The sequence below is a fragment of the Pteropus alecto genome, unplaced genomic scaffold (genome assembly GCF_000325575.1).
Source record: "Pteropus alecto unplaced genomic scaffold, ASM32557v1 scaffold72, whole genome shotgun sequence".
Lineage (NCBI taxonomy): Eukaryota > Metazoa > Chordata > Mammalia > Chiroptera > Pteropodidae > Pteropus > Pteropus alecto.
The window spans coordinates 22,942,710-22,949,350 of record NW_006436811.1 but is presented as its reverse complement, the minus strand read 5'-3'; the positions used below and the strand labels follow the sequence as shown (position 1 = coordinate 22,949,350).

Below are 6,641 nucleotides of genomic sequence, written 5' to 3'. Positions count from 1 at the left end.
TTTGGGGATTTTGATCAAACTTGGTGTCCTCGTGTAAAATTTGGCTTTAAAACCATATCTTGTCTTCTTTTGTTTTCTTGGTTTCTGGCCACAGCACTCCAATCTCTGCTTCCTTTGTCATATCACTATCTCTCAGTTTTGACATTACTTCCCTCTTATAAGGATCTCTGTGATTAATTATTTAGGGCCTGGATAATCCAGGATATTCATCCCCTCAAGATACTCAGTTTAATCACATCTGTAAAATCCCTTTTGACATAAAAGATAACATTGACAGAAGGTCAGAATATAGGTACCTTTGGGGACCACTATTCAGCTTAATATAGTACAGCACCCCGCTTCAGGAGGTAGAACTTAATTCCCCTCTCCCTCGTGGCTGGGCTTAAAGACTAACTCTCAAAGAGTAGAGTGTGGAAAGCGGGAAGTGGAGTGACTTTACAGTGGAGAAACATGTAAACACTACCTTGGCCAGGTGGTCAAGATTAATATCACCAATGATAAGTTATACTGATCTCATATACTTCCTGATAGGATATGATGGGAAGGGCACTTCGCCTCTGTGGTATTCTTTCCAAAAACCTATAACCCAGTTTAAACATGAAAAATATCACGTAAACCAAAAATGGCGGGCATTCTATAAAATATCTGATCAGTACTCCTCAAAACTATCAAAATGATGAAAAACAAGGAAAAACTAAGAAACTATAACAGACCAGAGGAAACTAAGGTGACATGATAATGGAATGAAATGTGCTGTCTTAAACTGGATCCTGGAATGGAAAATGGATATTATTGGGGAAACAACTGAAATCTGATTAGAGTCTCAAGTTTAGTTAATAGTACTGTCCCATTGTTACAGTCTTAATTTTGACAAATGTACCACAGTTATGTAAGATTTTAACTATAGGGGAAAATAAGTGAGAGTTATTGAGGAGCTCTCTGTACTATCCTTGCAAATTTACTCTAATATTATTTCAAAAATAAAAATTTACTTAAAATAATTGTGAAAGGCCTGAATATTTTTTTAACACCTACAGCACCTGGTATTCCTAGGTGGTCTCCCATCCAAGTACTAACCGGGCCCAATGCTGCTTATCTTCTAAGATCAGAAGGGATCGGGCACGTTCAGGGCAGCATGTCTGTAGATTGTGCCTGAGTATTTTCAAATCAACTGCAATGTGTTTTTCTGCATCTAAACTTTCTCCACTATCCTTGCAGAAGGAAGAGAATTAGGACTTTACAGAGATAATTTCTCAGTTGCCTAAAACCAGATCCTCTCCCCTTTTTAATTTTTTTTTTTCTGTTTTCCTCCTCTTTTCCCCTCACTTGGGAAATTGTGGATTACTTGATTTAAAAATATATATATTTTATACTCACTCTAGAATTATTCTAGCCCAAATACTCTTTCAAAATGTCTGCAAGAAAGAAAATTTGATAAACTGCATTTATTTTGTTTTTAAAATGTGAACAAGTGCATGTAAATAATAGTCTGTTAATATGAGATAGAAACTTTGAAGCATGATTTAAAGATTCTTTAACATCTGGTTCTGAAATACGAGGTTTAAAATGGCATTTAAAAAGGTTCGTGTAATATTTCTTTCTGATAAATAGATGAATCCTTGGATAACCAGAATGAGTTAATAATACTGACTTAAAGACGGCTCTATATCCATCCCTTGTCCACTGCAGTATTATTTACAATAGCCAAGACATGGAAACATCAGTATCCATCAACAGATGAATAGATAGAAAAGCTGTGATTAATTGTATATGTGTACACACACACACACACACACACACACACATATATATAACTGTGATATATATACATATATATGTATATATGTGTACATATATACGCGTATATATGGACACATCCACACAATGGAATACTATTCAGCCATAAGTAGAATGATATCTTGCCATTTGCAACAATATGGATGGAACTTGAGGCATTATGCTAAGTGAAATAAGCCAGACACAGAAAGACAAATGTTGTATGATCATACTTATGTGTGGAATCTAAAAAAAAAAACTGAAATTATAGATACAGAGGACAAATTGGTGGTTGGCAGAGGCAAGGGTATGTGGGGGATGGGTGAAGTGGGTCAAAAAGTACAAGTGACTATAATTAACAACACTGTATTATATATATTTGACCTTTGAACAACTGGCATTTGAACTACACAGGTCCACTTATATGAGGATTTTTTTTCAATAAGTATATACAGTACTATAATGTATTTTCTCTTGCTTATGTTTTTCTTAATAACATTTTCTTCTCTCTAGCTTTATTGTAAGAATACAGTATACAATACATATAACATACAAAATATGTGTTTACTATTTTATCAAAAATAGTCAATAGTAGGCTATTAGTAGTTAAGTTTTGGGGAGTCAAAAGTTATATGTGGATTTTCAACCCATGTTTTTCAAGGGTGAATTGTATCTGAAAGTTGCTAAGAGCCTTTTGAGCTACACTTCTCTTGCTCAGGCCCACTTCCACTTCTGGAAGTGTACTTTCCTTTCTAATAAAACTTGTCTTTTCGACTGTAAAAAAAAAGTTGCTAAGAGAGTAGATCTTAAAAGTTCTCATCACAAGAAAAAAGTTTGTAATTATGTGTGGTGATGGATGTTTACTAAACTTATTGTAGTGATCATTTTGCAGTATACACATATCTTAATCATTATATTGTATACCTAAAAACTAATACAATGTTACATGTCAATTATATCTCAATAAAAAAGTTAAAAAATAGAGACAACTCTATGTCTTCTCCTGATTTTATTATATAAAATTAATAATAATACAATATTGTATTCTATATACAATGGGTAAACTCTTCAAAACTTAAACTTCCTAAATTTCCGAATTAACTAAGTGAAATTATAATAGCAAATGTCTTCTAAAATGTTTCTTATGGAATCCCTATAATAACACAAATCATAAGGGCTAATTATTATTTTTTAGATTTTTACATCTAAATCCAAACATATAAACAACTGCATTAAATGTAAATGTTATAAACAATAATTAGAAGATAGTGTTACAATGGATAATAAAAAAACATGAATCGGCTATAAGCTGTCTAGAAGGTAAGATGAACCTCACATTATGGTCTATTGATTTGAACAAGGATGCCAAGACAATTCAGTGGGGGAAAAGTAGTTACTTCAACAAATGGTACTGGTACAACTGGATATTCACATGCAAAAGATTGAAGTTGGACCCTTTCCTTAGACCATACACAAAAGTAATTCAAATTGGATCATAGACTTAAATGTAAAATCTAAAACTATAAAACTGTTAGATGAAAACAGGAGTAGATTTTTATAATCTTGGGATAATTAAAACCTTCTAAGATATAAAACCAAAAGCACAAGCACAGAGAAAAAGTTGGGTAAGGTGGATTTTATAAAAATTTAGAATTTTTGCACTTCAAAGGACACTATCAAGAAAATGAAAAGACAATGAACAAAATGGAAGGAAAATTACAAATCATGTATTTGATAAGGGGCTTGTATCTACACTATATTAAGAACTTTTACAACTCAAGAATAAAAAGACAACCTAATTAAAAAATGGGCAAATAATCTGAATAAGCATTTTTTCAAAGAAGGTATACAAATGACCGATAAGTACGTGAAAAGATGCTTCACATCATTAGTCATTAGGGAAATGAAAGTCAAAACCACAATGAGACACCACCTCATCATACCTTCTAGGATGGCTATAAGCAAGATGAACAATAACAAGAGTAGGTGAGGATATGGAGAAATGGAAACTCTCACATAATACTATTGGAAATGTAAAACAATGTAGCCATTTTAGAAAATGGTTAAACATCAAAATGTTAAACATAAAGTTAACCATATGACCTAGCATCTCCACTCTTAGGTATATAGTTAAGAGAACTGAAAACATGTAGACAAAAAACTTATCCCTTAATGTTCCTTACTATTATATGTTCATATGAGTCAAAAAGTGGAAACAGTCCAGGTGTCTGTCTGTCAACAAGAGACTATGCTAAATCCATACCATAGAATATTTATCTATTAAAAAAGTAATGAATTATTGGTACATGCTACAACATGGATAAAATGTGAAAAAGAGTATGCTAAGTGAAAAAAGCTGGTCACAAAAGGCCATGCACAGATTGCATGTTTCCATTTATGTGAAATGACCAGGATAGATAAATGCATACAAGCAGAAAGGTTAGTGGTAGCCTGGGGCTAGGAGAAAGGAGAAATAGTTATTAATTAATATAGGGTTCTTTTTTTGGGGGGGTGATGAAAATATTCTAAAATTAGATAGTGGCGATGGTTGCACATATCTGTGAATATACTAAAAATCTTTGAATCACACACTTTAATTGGGTAAATTATATCGTATAAAATATAACTCGATAAACATATTTTTATAAAAAAGTAAAGGATGAAAAATATTTATCATACAGACACTATCAATAGAAAGCTGGAGTAGGTATTTAAGTCGTCAAATCTATAGAAACAAAGTAGAATGATGGTCACCAGGGGCCTGGGAGAGGAATAAGTAGGGAATTGTTCAATGGGTACAGAATTTCAGTTTTATATGATGAAAAATTTTTAGAGATCTCTTGCACAACAATGTGAATATACTTAACACTACTGAACTGTACAATTAAAAATAGTTAAGATGCTAAATTTTGTTATGCATTTTTTACAATTTTTAAAACTCTTGGCACAGCTGTAGGAAAAAAAAACATCAAAAAAAGAAAGCCAGAGTGACTGATTATGTTCATATTAGACAAAGTAGAATTCAAAATTTAAAAATTACCAGTGATAAAGAGGGACATTATGTAATGATAAAGGATCGATTCCCCAGGAAGACCTAACAATCCTAAATGATGTGAACCTAAGAACAGAGCTTCAAAATACATGAAGCAAAAATGGGCAGAACTGAAAGAAGAAAGAGACAAATTCATAATGTTAGTTGGAGTTGTCAAAATTCATCTCTCAATTCATAGAATGAGTAGACAGATAATCAGAAAGAAAAAGCAGAACTAATCATCAACCAACTGAGTCTAATTGACATTTCTAGAAATGCCACCCAATACACATTATTTTTAAGTGCACATGAAACATGTGCATATTCTAGATTATAAAAGAAACCAGAACCAAATAAAAAAATTGAAACTATAAAAAAATTAAAATTACATAGAATATATTCTCTGATCATGATACAATTAACCTATAAATTAATAACAGAAAGGAAATAGGAGAATCTCCAAATACTTGAAAACAATACACTTCTAATTAATCCATGGGTCGAAAAGGAAGTCTCGAGAAAAATTAAAAAATATTTTGAACTGAACAAAAATGAAAAAACAACATACCAAAATTTCTGGGATACACTGGAAGCACACAAAGTCCAAGATAGCTCCTATGAAACTCCCTATCTGGCAACTCTGTACTGCTTTCTACAAGTAGTGAATAATGTATCCAGGTCTTGTGGTTGCCTATTTAAAGAAAGAAAAGTAGAGCTCAAATCCAGTCATGACACATGTCACTTAAAAGTTTCACTAACTATAACTAGTGACATGACTCCACATAGTTCCAAAGGGACTGGAAAGTTTGTTGGAGCTCCCTAATAGTCCATGAGCCCTGGTATATACCCATTACAGTGAGCAAGAGTGGTAACAGGGTGATCAGTTAGAAGGTCATTATGCACCAAGGCTGTAATGGTCAAGATGGAAAGAAGTGGTAGGATGTGGAATATACTTTGGAGACAGAGCCAGTAGGACTGCTGAGAGATAGAGGGTGGAAGAGTGGGGGGCAGGTTTGGAAATGAAACCTGATTTATGAAAGGAGCAGGTGGCTTTAGGAGCCTGACAGAGGAAATAGCAAACACAAAGGCTTTGAAATGGAAACAATCTTAGTGTGTTTTAGGAATAGTATGTTGAAATGTAACAAACTTGGGGGACAGTAGCATGACATGATGTTAGGAGGTAGGCAGGAACCAGGTTATATAGTGCCATTTAGGATATTAAAAGGGAGTTTAAAACTTATTCTTTTGAATAATAGGAAGTCAACAGAGGTTTTTAAGCAGTAGTCTGGTGTTACTAGATTGGTTTATTTATTTATACTATTTATTTATTCTTTTTATGTCTACAGCACCTGGTCTCCCATCCAGGTACTAACCAGGCCCAACACTGCTTAGCGTCCGAGATCAGACGAGATCGGGCACGTTCAGAGTGGCATGGCCCTAGACTGGTGTTACTAGATTTAGAGTTAAAAGAGATCACTCTGGCTTGCTTTATGAAAAATAGATTGTGGAAGGTTTGGCAATGTGCCCACTTATGAGGCTATGCAATAGGCCAGGTGAAAGATGATGATGGCTTGAAATGTGGTGGTTAACTACAGAGATGGAGGTGGAGAGAAGCAAACCGACGTGCCCTGTATTTTGGTGCTTATAAAAGGAATAGATGAGAGTAGGACCAAGTAAGTCATCGGGTTGCCTTCATTTTGTTTACTCTTTAATTGCAATACAAAAGTATAGGCTAAAAAACTTTTTTATAGCTATTTAGGCTCTGGAGAGGCCAATTGGCAAGAGAACAAAATAACATAGTTTCACTTGTTGAACCTCTATTACAAATTCATAG

At 33.6% G+C, this 6,641-nt stretch overlaps 2 pseudogenes; both read right to left on the bottom strand.

Moving 5' to 3' along the window:
* Window positions 1-1,028: 1,028 nt before the first annotated feature.
* On the bottom strand, window positions 1,029-1,147 carry LOC112481457 (annotated as a pseudogene).
* Window positions 1,148-6,144: 4,997 nt separating this feature from the next.
* LOC112481471 lies at window positions 6,145-6,250 on the bottom strand (annotated as a pseudogene).
* Window positions 6,251-6,641: the final 391 nt, after the last annotated feature.